Source organism: Terrapene carolina, unplaced genomic scaffold (genome assembly GCF_002925995.2).
Source record: "Terrapene carolina triunguis isolate 2854851 unplaced genomic scaffold, T_m_triunguis-2.0 Scaffold113, whole genome shotgun sequence".
NCBI classification, from domain to species: domain Eukaryota; kingdom Metazoa; phylum Chordata; order Testudines; family Emydidae; genus Terrapene; species Terrapene triunguis.
In genome coordinates, this window is record NW_020664464.1 from 2,250,598 (window position 1) to 2,267,588 (window position 16,991).

The window sequence follows — 16,991 nt, forward strand, 5'->3', positions numbered from 1 at the left end:
AGCTTCTTTTTTGAGATTTGTCAGTTAGCCAGCTCTTAATCCATTTAACATGTGCTTTATTGATATTGCACAGTGCTAAGTTTTTAATCTGAATGTCATGCATTACCAAGTCAAATGCCACACAAAAGTCTGTTACATCTACACAGTTATCTTTATCAGCCAAATTTGTAATCTCAAAGAATGAGACCTATTTTCCTTAAAATCATGCTGACTGGCATAATATTCCTATCATTTAATTGAATGCTGTATCAGCTGTTCCCATTGTTTTGCCTTGGATTGATGTCAGGGTAATTGGCCTATAGTCACCCAACATCCCATGCTAATCCTTTTTGAATATTGCCACATTAGCGCTTTTCCAGTCTTCTGAAATGTCCCCAGTATGCCAAGATTTATTCAAAATCAAAATCAGTGAGCAGGAACTCCTCAGCTAAAACTTTTAGAGCTCTTGGTTGCAAGTTATCCAGGCCTACTGATTGCAGAGGGGAGGCCCAGGGGACAAACAGGGGGCTGGAGAGTGAGCCTTCCCCACACTCACCGTACAGTGGCAGCTCCAACGGCTCCTGCATCCTATGGGGTTGGGCTTGGCACCCTGCTCCAGGCATTACAACCTGGCATGTGGGGGTCGCAGCACTGCTCAGGTTTCGCCTGCTCTCCCGCCTCCACCCCATTCCCTCCCCGCCATCATGACAGAGAGTTATGGGCCAAACCAGAGCAACACTGTGATCTAATGCACCAGGTAACAATGCCCAGAGTGGGGAGCTGGGCCCAGCCCTGTAATACAGGAGCCGCAAGACCCACCACTGTAAGGTGAGTCACACACAGAAAAAAGATGCAGACAAATGGGGGGGGGGGAAGTCACACTCTCCATGACTTTTTCCTTCACTGTGACAAACCCGTAGCCCTAATCAGATTAATAATTTTACCATATCCATCTAGTAATGGGTCTATACTATTGCTAGAATTTCTTTTGTTCCTAATATACTTTAAAAGACTCCTTCTTATTGATTTTAGCCCAACCAGCCAGAGTCCCTGATGTTTTTAGCATCCCTTCTCAATTCTCTGTACTTTATAACTTCTAATTTAGATTGATTGCTATCTATTTCCCACTTTTTACAATTGCTATATGTTGCATTTTTATTTTCAATAACTGTCTTCACTTTGCCACTGAACCAGGACAGGTTTTTAGCCAACATTTTTCTCTTTCTTGATTGTGAAATTGTGGCTTTGGGGCCATCTAATAAACTTTTCTTAAATGTTTTTAGGCTCTGAGGGGAGTCTGCAAACAAACATTGGGTTTTTAAAATGTAAAACTTCAATTTCTCTGTAAGTTAAGAAGAAGGAAACTCTGTCAGAGTCTCTTAATCTCCACTTGACAATCTCCTGTGATGCTTTGTGAAAGTGTCCAAATCAGGGAAAATAATCGTCCCTGCACAGTTGTGTTCAAGAAGATAAAGCTTCCTAGCGCAATGCAGCATTCTTTCAGTGGCTGTAAAATTGGAAACCGTAACCAAATATCTTCTAATGTTTTGTGCTGGTTGAGTTAGTTGGTCTCAAGTAAATGAGATAAACCTGATCAGATACGTTAAATATCTAAGATAATATTGTTTAAGTACTTTAGGTACCAAAATTCACAACACATAAGGGGACTTAAGTTGTCATGGAGACTTACACTGGACCAGCTTTGGCCACGCTCCAAAACAATTGACTACCAAGACACGGCAGAGGAAGGGACACCCATTGGTGCAAACTCAGGATTACATAAAATACATTAGTGGAAAGAGAAGAGAAGAGATAATACTAGACTGGAGTGCAGAACCCTCCAATTCGGTGAACGATTGTGATTTTCCAGATAGCCCACTCACCTGCATAACACAAATCCTTTTAAAATTAACAACATAGCTGTTGAATGGGTTTCATTTGTTCAGCTGACTCAGGCTGCTTTCGGTCAGACGGTGCCTGTGTTTTCTATTATTCATTCACACAGACACTTGGTCTAGCTAGGCATCTGTGAATCTAATTGGTGTCACTTATGGCTTTTATCAGGCTCTCCAGCTCCTCTTACTAACTTGCTGAAAATGGTGGTTTATAGTATAACTTAGAGACTGCCTTGCTCCCAGCTTGGCTTTTGAAATCAGCTGGGAGTCTTCTGCTACAACAGACTTAGAGACCTGGTCTAATTCTGTTCTCGGTTATATTGGCGTAAATCAGGATGTCCATAGAAGTACAACCGAGTAACTAAGATCAAGCACAATACATCATGTAATGTTTGTACATGTAACACATATGAATGTGCTGTAATACAGGAAGGGGACCCTTTCATTTTCATTCACATGAGCCAGTACAAATTCATATTTTTTAAACCATTCTCCTTAAATTCCACACATCCCCACAGCAAAACCCACCTTTGAATGTACAACTGAGCATAGTGCATGCAATACACATATTCCACAGGGACAGTTTAGTCAGCCAATTTAGAATCTAAAAACTTAGTCCAGCTCTCTGCTACATGCCATGCTCTGCTGTGCATCTTGGAAAATTAGATTTTGCCTTGATCCAAGTTTGGTAGCCTGTAATTAGCTCTTTTCCCAAGTATCATGGCCTGACTAACTAGGAGAATTCCCATTACAGTAGAACAGTTGGTCTATAAACATAGACCACACTGGATAGATAGGTCTTGATTTTATTGTGGTCTTCCAGATGTTACAATGTTGCTTTATGTTCAAATAGTCACAATTAATCAGTTTTCTCTGTGTGAAACTTCTTGCTTCTCTTTCATAAATACAGATTTCTTAGGTTCTTTAGAACAGCATTAATAAGAGTAATAATATTAATATTATAGTAGCACGTAGAGGCCCTAATTGGGAATCAGGATCCTATTGTGCTAGGCACTGTACATGGACATAAGAAAAAGAAGGTTCCTGCTCCAAAGAGCTTACCATCTAGTTATTGACAAGAGATAACAGGTAAACACTAACAAACAGATAGTGGGAGCACAAGGTAACAGCGAGATGACCTCTCTCTTATGGACTCTTCAATGTTCAAAACTACCCTTGCCGCCTGGCAGAGCAATCTGTGTTGCCCACTACTTGATCCAGGAGAAGGTTCTCCATCTTATTCCCCAGTAGTTGGGAATTGATGGTTGCATACAAAAGGCAAGCACTCAGCCATCCAATAAACTCTGTCAGTCCTAATAAACAGAAAACTGCACAAATAAGCAATGTAACAGCACAGAACATTCTGATATCAGCTTCCCAGGAATTTATAATAAAAAAATCCAGCAAAAGATAGGAGACAGTCTCAAAGATGGAGTAAACCAGGCAAGAGGAGGGGGAGTGTCTGTACTTCCACAACAGGATAGAAGGTGGGATCTTGACCCACAGTTTTTGACAAAGGGGAAAGAATGGAAAATACCTGTAGTCAGGCTGGAGAGCTTAGCAATAAAAATAAAATAAAATAAAAAACTGCAGATATTTTCAGAGACCCACAATAACACCAAGATCTCTTTCTTGAGTGATAACAGCTAATTTAGACCCCATAATTTTGCATGTATAATTGGGATTTTGTTTTCCAATGTGCATTGCTTTGCACTTAACAACATGGAATTTCATGTGTCATTTTGTTGCCCAATCACCCAGTTTTGTGAGATCCCTTTGTAACATTGAGGTCTGGACTTAACTATCTTGAGTAATTTTGTATTGTCTGCAAGTTTTGCTACCTCATTATTCACCCCAGATCCTTTATGAATATGTTGAATAGCACAGGTCCCAGTACAGATACTTAGGGGACCCAGCTATTTACCTCTCTCCATTGTGAAAACTGACCATTTATTCCTACCTTTTGTTTCCGATCTTTTAAAAAATTACTGATCCCTAATAAGGGATCTTCCCTCTTATCCCATGACTTCTTACTTTGCTTTAGAGCTTTTGATGTGAAAGGAGTTTGTCAAAGGCTTTCCGAAAGTCCAAGTGCATGGTATCAACTGAATCCCCTTGTCCACATGTTTGTCAACATGCTCAAAGAATTCTAATAGATTGGTGGGGCATGATTTCCTTTTACAAAAGCCATCTTGACTCTTTCCCAACAGATGTGTTCATTTAGGTGTCTAATCATTCTGTTTCAACTAATTTGCCTGTTACTAAAGTTAGGTTTACTGGCCTATAATTGCCAGGATTACCTCTGGAGCCTTTTTTTAAAAGTTGGCATTACATTAAAATCCTCCAGTCATCTGTACAGTGGCTGATTTGAGCAACAGGTTTCATACCACAGTTAGTGGTTCTGCAAATTCATATCTGAGTGCCTTCAGAACTCTTGGGTGAATACCATCTGGTCCTGGTGTGTTATTACTGTTTAATTTACAATTTGTTCCAAATCCTCCTCTAGTCCTCAGAAAACAAAGAAGGGCTCAGGCTCCCTCCCATCCTCTGCAGTGAAGACTGATACAAATAATTAATTTAGCTTCTCCGCAATGACCTTGACTTCTTTGAGTGCTCCTTTAGCACCTTGATAGTCCAGTGGCCCCACTGATTATTGGGCAGGCTTCCTGTTTCTGATGTATTTTAAAAAAATTGCTCTTAGCATAGGTGCCAACTCCAAGGGTGCTCCCGCCCTGGGTCCGCCAGCAGCCCTGCCAATCAACTGCTCTCCCTAACTCCCAGCACTTCCCACCCACTGCGAGCAGCTGTTTTGTGGCATGCAGGAGGCACTGGGGGGCAGGGGGAGGAGTGGAGACAGGGCACGCACAAGGGGGGGCGGAACTGGGCAGGAAGAGGGGATGGAGTGGGGACGGGAAGAGGTGGGGTGGGGGCTTGGGAGAACGGGTGGGGCGGGGGCAGGAAGAGGCAGGGTGGGGGTGAGGGCTTGGGGGAAAGGGGTGGGTGAGGGCAGGGTCTGGGGCGGAATGGGGTGTTGAGCACCCCCAGGGCCTAGAAGAAGCCGGCGCCTGTGGCTGTTAATTTTTGTATCTTTTGCTAGTTGCTCTTCAAATTCTCCTTTGGCCTACCTAATTGTGCTTTACACTTGCCTTGCCAGAGTTTATGCTCCTTTCTATTTTCCTCAGTAGGATTTCACTGCCAGTTTTTACAGGATGCCTTTTTGTCTCTAGCCACCTCTTTTACTCTGTTGTTTAGCCATGATGGCATTTTTTTTTTAGTCCTCTTACTTTTTTTTTTTTTTTTTATTTTGGGGGGGACATTTAGTTTGAGCCACTATTATGGTGTTTTAAATAGTTTCCATGCAGCTTGCAAGCATTTCACTCTTGTGACTGTTCCTTTTAATTTCCATTTAACTAGCTTCCTCATTGAAGTCAAATGCTACAGTGGTGGGTTTTTCTGGTATTTTCCCCTTACAAGAATGTTAAATTTAATTACATTATGGTCACTATTACTGAGTGGCTATATTCACCTCTTGGACCAGATCCTGTGCTCCACTTAGGACTGAATCAAGAATTGCCTTTCCCCTTATGGGTTACAGGACTAGCTACTCCAAGAAGCAGTCATTAATGGTGTCTACAAATTTTATCTCTGCATCCCATCCTGAGGTGACATGTACGCAGTCAACATGGAGATACACCTCTACCCCGATATAACGCTGTCCTCGGGAGCCAAAAAAAGCGTTATATCGAACTTGCTTTGACCTGCCGGAGTGCGCAGCCGAGCCCCACTCCCCCCGGAGCACTGTGTTATATCGGGTCGCATTATATCGGGGTAGAGGTGTAGTTGAAATCACCCATTATTATTGAGTTTTCAGTTTTTGTAGCCTCTCTGCTCTCCCTGAGCATTTCACAATCACTATCACCATCCTAGTCAGCTGTTCAGTAGTATATGCCTACTGCTATACTCTTATTACTCAAGTATGGAATTTCTATCCATAGATATTCTGTGGAACAGTTTCATTAATTTAAGATTTTTACTATATTTGACCCTCTGCTTTGTTTCATGTATAGTCCCACTCTCCCACCAGCGCAACCTACTCTGTCATTCCTATATATTTTGTACCATGGTATTACTGTGTGCCATTGATTGTCATTGTTCCACCAAGTCTCTGAGATGCCTATTATATCAGTATCCTCATTTAACACCAGCCTTTATTCAAGTTCACCCACATTAGTATTGAGACTTCTAGCATTTGTATATGACCATTTATAAAATTTGTCAATATTTAGTTGTCTGCCTTCATGTGATGTAACTGAATGGAACTTTTTCAGTTGACTGTTTCTCTTCAGTTCCTAACTATGCTTTATCAACAACTATCCTCTCCTCTTTACTAGGATATAGATTAACCCCTTTAATAAATCCTCACCTAAGGGATGTCTCTGTCTGAACTGTGTGCTCCTCTGCACCTGTCGGCTTTCCCCCAGCCCTTAGTTTAAAAACACCCCTTTTTAATTTTACATACCAGCAATCTGGTTCTGTTTTGGTTTAGGTGGAGCCCACCCTTCCTTTATAGGGTCCTCCTTTCCCATAAGGTTCCCCAGTTCCTAAAAAACCTAAATCCCTCCTCCCAACTCCATTGCATTAAGATCCTTGCAGTTCTGCCTGTCTAACTGGCCCTGCATGTGAACTGGAAGCATTTCAGAAAATGCCACCATAGAGGTTCTGGACTTTAATCTCTTACCTAGCAGCCTAAATTTCACCTCCTCCCAGCACAGGGGGAGAGGAAATAGAGAAAAAAAAATAACCCTTTCTTCACCAGGGACCAGGCAAGCGCCCCCTGCACCCTGTCACAGTAACCTAGAGTGGGAGGTTCCTGTGTTAAAGAAATCATCTGAAATTACACTCCTCCAGCCAAATGACACTCCTCCAGATTCCGTTCAAGAAATGCAGCTTCAGCAATAAAATGCAATCCAAAGTTGTACATTTGCTAATCATGGAGCCTATAATCTCTGGTCCTAAAACAGGAGTCTTTTATGTTTGCTTTGGAGGATGGAGATGAATGTTTGTGCTTTCAAATGCTAAGGGAATGACATCACTGGAAACCATATCCTTATATTTATTCCAAGTGCAGGCTGGGACTTCTGCTTAATCAAAGACAGGTTGCAGGAAGTGAGATGTTAATAAGGACTCTACATATTTCAGTAACAGCTAAGCAGGATCTCACTGGGAGCCAGTTCAAATGGGTGAAATGTTAATTCCCTGTAGGAGATCCTGTCTTTTAGAGCAGCTGGGATTAGGGAGGAAATGTTCTCAGTTCCTGGAGTGGATTGCTGTAGCTAGCTGATGCCTGCACATCTCCTAGCAAATTAGGGCTCCCAAGAAAACTCCAATCCTGCTCACCCTAGCTGAAAAATTTGAGGCACAGCACAACTCCTAATAAAATCAAGAGACTTCCAAGGAAAGGAAGTTGATCTCCAAATTGGCATAGTGATAAAAATGTCTTTCATAAAGGTCCAAGGTTCTACTACCGCTTGGACTAAGTTTATAATCATAGTTTATAGTTTGTATTACAGCAGCATTTAGAGCTCACAACAAAGATCCCACTATTCTGAGCATTGAGAGAAAGTCCCTGTCCCCAATAATTTACCATCTAAATAGACAAGCCATACAAGGAAGTATTATCCCTATTTTGCAGATGGGGAACTGAGGCACAGAAAAAGCAAATGGCATATTTCAAGTGCTCAGGACCCAGCAGCTCCTGTTATGACATGTATGGCCAGTTTGGGAGATGTGCTGGGAGCTCTATGGAAAATTTGGGCCCAGTTACAGATGCTGAGCCATTCTGAACATTCTGGCTATGTGATTTGTCCAAAGTCACACAGGAAGTCTTTGGCTGAGGTAGGAATGGACTCCAGGTCTTCAGAGTTCCAGTCCAACACCACAAGACCATCCTGATATTTTCTCTGCAATCATTACTCTGCTGTGAAAGAAAGGTAAGGTACAGGTAAAATAACATGGTAGTTGGAGGGCTTAACTGAAGCCATGCCCGATAAGACTAGTTAAACTAACAGCAAAAAATGTGTTCTGTTTTGTCAGAACAGAGAGAGGGCTTTTCAAGTAAAGAAAGGAATAAAGTTGGTCAGGAATTTTCTGTCAAAATGTTTTTTCAAGAGAAAATGTGGTTATGCAGGTCCCCACTAGATGAGCTTTCACTTTGCATCATGAGAGTACAGTGACCACAATGCATCAAGGGGGATGTGGTCTGGTTAGGAGCCAGCCCATAGAGGAAAATGGGGTGGACGGTGGGGTGAGGCATACACTACAACTCTGAACTACATTCTGAACTACAACTCTCATGATGGACCACAACAGCTCAGGCAGGCACAATTTGATATCAGACCAACCCGAAACAGAATGTTTCAATTTGGTTTGGCAAACCAAACTAAATGTTTTGACATTTCTGAATCAAAAATTTCTGAAACTTCATTCAGTTAAACGTTTTGATATTTTGATTCTTTCTCCTGATTGGGGTGAAAAGAAACGTCAAAACATCAGAATTTAATACAGGATGGAAATTCCAGTTTTCGACCAGCTGTAATTCAGAGTTGTTCATGTTATTCCATTTCTCAATTTTCCAAGCAGACAGTGAAAATTGTATTGGATTTGAGCAGTGTTTCTGTTTATGAATATACATTAATCATCACTGGAGACCGAGTTGAACCTATTACATTTTGAAGTTAAACAACAACTTCCAGCAGCTGAACTTGGTGTTGTTTTCAGTGAATGCTAGCACTCATGTTAGTATTCAGTGAACGTTCATGTTTGTGATTATGGGACGGCCCATGCTGCTCATAGTTAAGGTTGCAGCAGGGTTTCTCTTTAAAGTTGTTTTTTCAACCTCTCTATAATGCTTCTGGTGTAGTTAGAATGCTTAAAAGCTGGCATGCCGGGTCAGGGGCCAGGGTAGTGTTTATGATGCAAATTTGGAGTCATTTAGCCAACGGGTTCCTGAGACACAGTTCTCCACATGCATACACAACCTGTTTTTAATATTTCAGTTTTCTTATAGTGTTTTTGTGTGTATGTGTGTGCAGTGGATGTGGGGGACAGAGAGGGGGGGCAAGCAGGGGCCCCCATGAGAATATAGTATTCTATAATATCGCAACTTTTTTTTATGGATGGGGCCCCTGAAATTGCTTTGCCCCAGGTCCCCTGAATCTTCTGGGCGGCCCTGCCTCAACCTGTTTCTCCTAACCTGAGACCACTTCAGCTCTATTTGGGAGGCAATGCTGAGAGCTGCAGGGCTCTCAATAATGCAGCTCCAGTTGCCTTAGGAGTTGGGCTGGCACATGGACTACTAAAACAACTTCGAGATCTACAAAATGATTGGGAGAGAGAGATGTGTCCCTGAAGCTGCCTCAGGCACCAATCCAGCTCCTCAGATAGCTGGTGCAGCTGCAACAATCCCTACCACATGTCCCACTCCACCCCTAGTCTCCAGAAATGCCTTCCCAACCAGGATCCCCACCCCCATTACTACTCTGCAAACCTTCAGCTGGCAAGCCAGCTGAGCTCTGTAATCTCAGCCCACCCCACATCCTCCACATTGTAAATTTCTCCCCACAGATACTCCCTCCAGACATGCCACCTCACATATGCTGCCCCTCAATTCCAGAATGATCCTGAGGTACACAGCAGCCAGAGGAGACATTCATCAGGAGAACAGTAGCTACCAGCCCTATACCAGCTGCTGCCCCCCACCACCACACACACCACATAAAAACTTGTCTCTCCTTCTCCTTGCTCTCTCTCCTGAGGAGAAGGGCAACTCAGAGATCCTTCAACCCTCAGTGGCCCTCCCAGCCCCATACCTCCCTGGTTGAAACAAAACATCCCTACCATCCCCCACTGTTTTTTGCAACATCCCCCAACTCTCCCCAGCCCTTCTTCCCCATTCCACTGTCCCACGAGGACTCGCCTGTGAAGCCTTGTGCCCTCCCCAAATTTCTGCCTTCCATTTGGCCCTGTTCCCTGAAGTGCTGATGTACTGGGGCAAAACAGTGGTGTCTCTCTTTGGCTAGCTGCTGCCTGCTAGTGGAGTCCACTGCTGTGAGGCAACCCCTTCTGATGGTAGGAGAAGATCTCTGTTCTGCAGTGACACTGCAATTTTTGGTTCCCACCCCAACCCAGACAGGCTGAGTGGCCTGCTGAGGTGAGTGAGGGTGTGGCAGTGAAGTCCAAGTCCTGCCACCTGGGCCAGAAGCCCAGTTTATTTTGACGGACCCCCTGAAACCTGCTTGCAGCCCCCCTCCCACCCCAGGGGCCCTGGACCCCTGGTTGAGAACCAGTGCCCTAGGGAATGTGTTTGTTTGGGTCGAGTCAGCGTTGAAGGGGATAAGAGGTCCGAGAAGTGTGGGGAAGTTGAGTGGGTCGAACCAAGGCAGGAGGGGATATCCAGGGAGCAAAGTACCCATGGGGAGTGAAGAACATAGCTGGGGGGAGGTATGTGTGGAATGACATGGGAGGCAATAGCCTTGTTTACCCATATTCCAACCCCTGCCCACCCCCTCACCCTCGGGCTCTGCTCTGTCAGAGCTAGTAAACTCAGACATGCCTTTGACAAGGATCCCTTATTTGTCCAAAAGACTGTCAATTAGTTACATTTTCTGGAGCTTTGGTGAAAAACCAGGCTTCAAAATATATAGTTTGTCAACAGTCACTTTAGAGTTCACCTTCCTTCATTCCTACAGGGAACATAAGTAGGGATAGGAGGGAGACACGATGACTACTAGCCCCCACTAGTATTTCCCCAGCTGCTTTCACAGGCCGAGGCACTAAAGCAGGGGTTGGCAAACTTTTTGGGCTGAGGGCCACATCTGGGTGGGGAAACTGCATGCATGGCCATGAATGTAGGGCTGGGGCAGGGGGTTGGTCTGTGGGAGGGAGTGCGGGGTGTGTGTGTGGGGGTGCAGTGTGCAGGAAGTGGATCAGGGCAGGGGGTTGGGGTGCAGGGAGGGGTGCGAGGCATACGAGGGGGCTCAAGGCAGGGGGTTGGGGTGCAAGAGGGGGCTCTGGGCAGGGGTTGGGGTTCAGGAGGGGTGCAGCAGGGGACTCAGGGCAGGGGGTTGGGGTGCAGGAGGGGCTCGGGGTGCAGGCTCCAGCCTGACGCCGCTTACCTGGACCGGCTCCAAGGTGGCAGCGGTGCGCAGCGGGGTTAGGCAGGCTCCCTGCCTGCCCTGGCTCCGCGCCACTCCCAGAAGCGGCCAGCACCACATTCCTGTGGCCCCTGGGGGGAGAGGACTCGGTGCACTGCCCTCGCCTGTGGGTACCTCCCCCGAAGCTCCCATTGGCCGGGAACGGGGAACTGCAGCCAACGGGAGCTTCGGGTGCGGAACCCACAAGTGAGGGCAGCACACGGAGCCCTCTGCCTCCCCCTCCCCAGGGGCCGTGGTGCTGGCTGCTTCCGGGAGCAGCGCAGGGCCCGCGGTGCCACAGGGGTGGCAATCCCATGGGCCGGCAATCCCTGAGGGGCTGGATTCGGACTGTGGGCCGTAGTTTGCCCACCCCTGCACTAAAGGAACTAGGCCTCAGACCCCAACTATCTGAGTTTGCATGTTAAGCCATGTTTTCAAGTTGAACCACAGGCAGATAGAACTGGGAATCCCCACTTTAGCCACTCAGAGAAGGGACCCCAGCTTCCTCTCTGGGAGAGATCCTCCCCTGCCACCACCACTGAGTATTTACATTGATTGGAAAAAAAACCCTACGTACTCATTCTAGACTATTATTCTTACTTCCCTGAGGTACCTTTACTAGAAGATACTACAGCTAAACAGGAGATTGTGCATATCAAATCTATTTTGGTTAGACATAGTGTACCTGGCATACAACCGACAACAAGCCTCAGTTTAGTGGGCATGAGTTTAAGCAGCTTGAAGTGAAATTTGGGTGTAGACATGTAACTGCTAGTCCCCATTATCCACAATCCAAAAGCAGCTACTGAAAAAGATTGTAGAGTCAGACTCTTATCCATATTTAGCACTGTTGAATTACAGGATAGCATCATTGAAACATGATTTGTCACCTGCAGCTATTTTAACAGAAAACTGAGATCTAGAATGCCTGTAATGCTAAAAGGTATCAGAGGAACTGTAGAATTGCAGGTGGATAAAGAGACAAATAAAGCTAGAAAAAGAAAAAAACAATATGATTTGGGGTTCTGGGAACTGCCACCACTTCATGAACATGACTTGGGGAACATCTATGTTGGAAATCAATGGTCACAAACAGCAGTGGCATAACATGAGGTTACCCTATGGTCTCATGAGATTATCACACCAAAGCATATACACTGAGGAGGAGTAGGCAACGCCTTCTTCAGCTTCCAGAAGGAAGGGAAATAAGGGGCACTGAGCTGGCCTGAGAAGCTCTCAACAAGGTAACCATCCCAACAGGTTAAGACAAATAATCCTCAAAACATAATACCACCAAAACAAAGAGACTTACCTCCTTCTGACAACAGTAGTGCTGATATATTTCCAGGGATTTCCTCAAGTGCAAGTCACCTCAGAGATTAATTAAACATAGTAAATGTAGTGAGTTTGGTTTAGCAGAGTGGCTGGTTGCTGGGGCTAGCCAATCTTGATTACAGAATGAACCACACCTGGGAGAGATTAGAGTGATACTGCCCTATAAAGACCAGCAGGAGGCTGCAATAAAGGCAAGGAGGGAGAATATTGAGATGGTAGAAGGAGCATCAACAAAGTGTCATGAGAGAGTTCAGATGGGGTGGGGGGATGCAAGGGGTTTCAATGTCTCAATTCAATTCCTAAAACCAAAGGATTATCTTTACAAAAATGAAAGATGCAAAGGGATGTAAACTGTGTCTGTATGGAGAACAAATAGATCTGGTTAAAACAGGAGTCCCAAAACTTTTTACCTCATGGCCCCTTTACCTCTATCCATGCCCCCCACAGAACTGGTAGTGGGGCCCTGACTCCAGGAGGTGGGGACATGGACAGGGGTAGGGAGGCTGGGGCCATAGCTGGGGGCCAGTGCAGGAGTGGACCCTTGGCCAGGGGCCAAGGCCTACATCTGTGGCTGGGTGCGGGGAGGGCAGCCAGGACCCTGGGTGCAGGGCGAGCAGCCGCAGCCAGCAGCTGTGACCCCAGGGCTCGCAGCCGGGATCAGGAGAAGAGCTGGGCAGTGCTCTCTCCCCGCCCCCTGCTGTTTGAGTTAAAATGTGGATGCAGGAATTGAAAGACAAGGAAAAGCTAAAGGAAGTCAAAACTTTTAGTCGTGTGAAAATTAGTTATGAATGGAAAGTCACATGTCCAAATGTGGATTTAGATTTATTTTATAAACTTAAGGGTGAAAAGGAGACAATAGATATTAAAATGAAGTATACCAATATATAGATGAAAAGTGGAGTCATTTTTCCAAATACATACAGATGGCTCCAAAAAAGAAAAAAAACAGGAAGAGTGTGGACACCATATTGTATACCAAAATTAGGAATTAATACATCCAAAAGAATATCTGATTTTGTAGCTGTCGTGACAGCTGAACTAGTAGCAATAATGCCAGCGTTAAACTGGATCTGGAATGTATGCCCAGCAGTGGTGATAATTTTTTCAAACTTTCAGACTCAAATATCAGGCCTTATGGCAATAAAAAGGGTACCTCCATATGTAGAATTGATTTAATCAATGAAATTGTATTTCTAATAATAATTAGTACAGATGGGGATACATGTAGCATTAGCCTGGATCCCAGCGCATATTGGGATAAAAGGGAACAAAATGGTGGACAAAGCAGCTAAAAACCCTGTAAGAAATGGAAGGATTGACATGGATATACCCTTGAGTAAACAGGAATGCAAAAGCATATTACAGAAAAATTTAAAAGAGCAAAGGCAAAAAAACGAGTCATCAAAAAAAAAGGAAGGAGATTTTTTGAATTGTGCCCTAGCATTGAGGATAATGATACACTTCAGGGTCAGGATAGGAAAAATAAAGTGATTTTGTTTAGAGTACTAATGGGTCATTGTGGTTTAAACAAAAATCTTTTCTGAGTAAACAAACACAAAGATGTTCTCTGCATGATGTAAGGTAGAAGAAACACTTGATCACCTTTTATAGGTATGTAAGGGCTTTGATAAAGTAAAAGGAAAGTTTTTTGAAGAATTTAAATGCTTAATGTACAAAAATTACATTATGTTATTTAGTAAAAATATTGGGGAGATGGGGTAGTGTTAGAAAAGAGTTGTTACATGTCCTGAAAGACACAGGCCGGAATGAGAGAATATAACCGCGACCACTGGTGGCCACTATAGACTCTCCAGTCAAGTGTGCTTCACCATGAAACAGAAAAATAAGAAAAGAAACAAAGGGGAGAAATTCAGGAAATAGCAGAAAAACTGTAGCGTGTGTGGGCTCCTGCAGGGAAGACGCTGAGAACAAGGAAGTTCTGTGGGGAAGCCCTGATGGAGTTAGGGCCTAGAAGTTTGGGGGCCTAGAGGTCATCCTAGGTGGCTAGGCTCCAGCTAGGAAAAGCTGGGAGGATGGGCTGTGAGAACAGACTGGGCCAGAAAGAGATGGCTCAAAGGGGCAAAGCAACCCCTGGCAGTGAGGGAAAATGCTCAATAAGCAGCCACCCTGCTCCGATTGGTTATAAGCTTTTGGAATTATGTGTTTATATAAATATTGAGTGTTGTTATTACATTTTGGCAGGGAAAGGATGATGCAGGATTGAAAACTTGTGTCTTTAAGTTGTTCAGCTTCTCAGCCAAGAAGTCTTGGGGAGAGGAACTGCGGAAGTTATGCAGAGGATCATCACTGAATCTTTTTCAAGGACCTTGGGCCCTGAGTGATTCCAGATCACCACACAGAGGACTTGGCGAATCAGGCAGGGCTTCTGACAGCTAGGGGGAGATAGAACCAGGCAATGACACACTGGGCCTGTTGATTTTCCCCTGGTTCATCAAAGAAGAGCTCCACCTACTGCAAAACAAGGGTTGCTCAATTCAAGACAGGGCTGCCAGGCTCTGCATCACCCTAGTTTGATACCCCCAGTCTGCAAAGTTCTTGTACCTTGTAATAGGATGACACACCTGGAGTTGGGGCTCTCCTCACAGGCTGCAAAGCCAGTGCTTTAACTGCCTCCACTCTCCTAGCCATCCTTTCAGTTCCACCCCACCTTTTAAAGAACAAAGGAAATTCACTTACAAAGAACACTGTTAAGATTGCTGATGAACACTGGACTTCACAACCCAAACAAAAATGCTCAGGTTATCCCCACCGATCCCCGCAAAGAATGTCAGTGTTACAAGAACACACACACAAGGAAGGGGACAGGAAACAGAGGCCTCTGTGCCAGTGACCTTATCTCCACCTTAACTACACTTTTGTAAGTACAGTGGAAACAATGGTCTAGAGAAACACATAAAACAAGGCAGGCCCACTGAAAGTAACTGTCTGGACTTGCAGCATACCTAACTTCTCCTGAACAGAGTGTGCTCGTCATGCTGGAATGTTCAAACGTGTGACGCTATGGTAACGTGTTCCATGTTCCGAAGACCCTACGCAAAGACTATTAAACTGTCACTTACAGCCTATTTTAACTCAGAACCCTTATTTTACCTTTTACTCTGGTAAAAGATTAGTATATTCAGGGCCAGCTCCAGGCACCAGCAAACCAAGCAGGTGCTTGGGGCGGCACATTTTCAGGGGTGGCATTCGAGCCAGCTTCTTTTTTTTTTTTTTTTCCTTGGGGCGGCAAAAGCCTAGAACTGGCCCTGGCAGCAGCAATGCGTCCTGCACAGAGGGCGCCCTGGGGCTGCTGCGGTTCGCGTCGGGGAGCAGCGCCTGCACCTTATGGCCGGGCAGGCTCTGAGCGAGGGACACTGGGGCTGGGGGCCGCCCCGCGGGGCGCACGGAGCCACCTGCAGGTGCCGCAGAGCGGCCTCCCCCCAGCGCCACAGCCGGGGCTGGGCGAAGTGGCCCAAGCCACCCAGGGACTGCGGCAGGGCGGCCAGGAGCAGCAGCAGCAGCAGGGCCATAGTGGAGACCAGTGCCTGGGATGCTGCCATGCGGGGCCCGCGTCCCGCCCTCCGCTCCCTCTGGGGATGCCCTGCCCCGGCTCCTCAGCCCTCTGCCTGGCGGTCCCCTGGCTCTGCCCTTCTGGGTCCCGGACGCTCCTGGAGGCAGGAGCCCTGGCTGGAGGGACCCTGAGCTGAGGTGCGACCCGGGAGCCCCGCTGCTTCCCCCGACCCTGCCAGTGCCGGACCGGCTGGAGGCAAGGAGGGACCGGGTGGAGTCCGCACTGGTGGTGGGGAGACCAGGGCTGGGGCAGCGGGGAGAGCCCAGGGCTGGGGCGGCAGGGGGGTGCAGGTGGGGGGGAGAGCCCAGGGCTGGGATGGGGGGCAGCCAAAAAATTTTTTGCTTGGGGCACCAAAAAACCTAGAGCCGGCCCTGGGTATATTAAAACACTTCCATACATCATCCCCATTAAAGTGTGACAAACTTACAAGTTCATGTCCATTACTCTGTATCTACAATGAAGATTCTGTGAAATTGTACAGGGCCACATTTTTTAAAGAAGGTTAGAGGACCATGCATAAATTGTATTGGAAACTGTATGCATACCGTTGCGTACATGTACAATCAGTTACTATGACTGTGTGCACAGGAAACCAATTGGAGTGCACACTCTGAATAATTTCATGCACAAAGATGTGCATCTCAATGCATATTTCTGAAGATCTTATACAAAATTAATGCATGAGCTGATAATAAATTCATTGGTCATGTTCATCTGTAATGCTCCGCTAAAGACCACAGAAACACAAAGGAGTATGATTGAAGACTCTTGAGTAGCCTCAGCATGGCTGTAGTTTATCACTATACTAGTACATTTGTCCACTATTGTCCACTGCTTTGAGATCCTTAGTTGAAAATTGCTGTATATGCTCAAATACTATTACTGATTGTCCTATTGTAAAAAATATGAATGCAGAAACCAACTGAGATATTACAAACATACATAAAGAGAGGGCTGTGACATCTCATTACTTAAAAAACCCAAAACAGTTAAAAAGTCTTCTCTTTTTATTTTAATCTT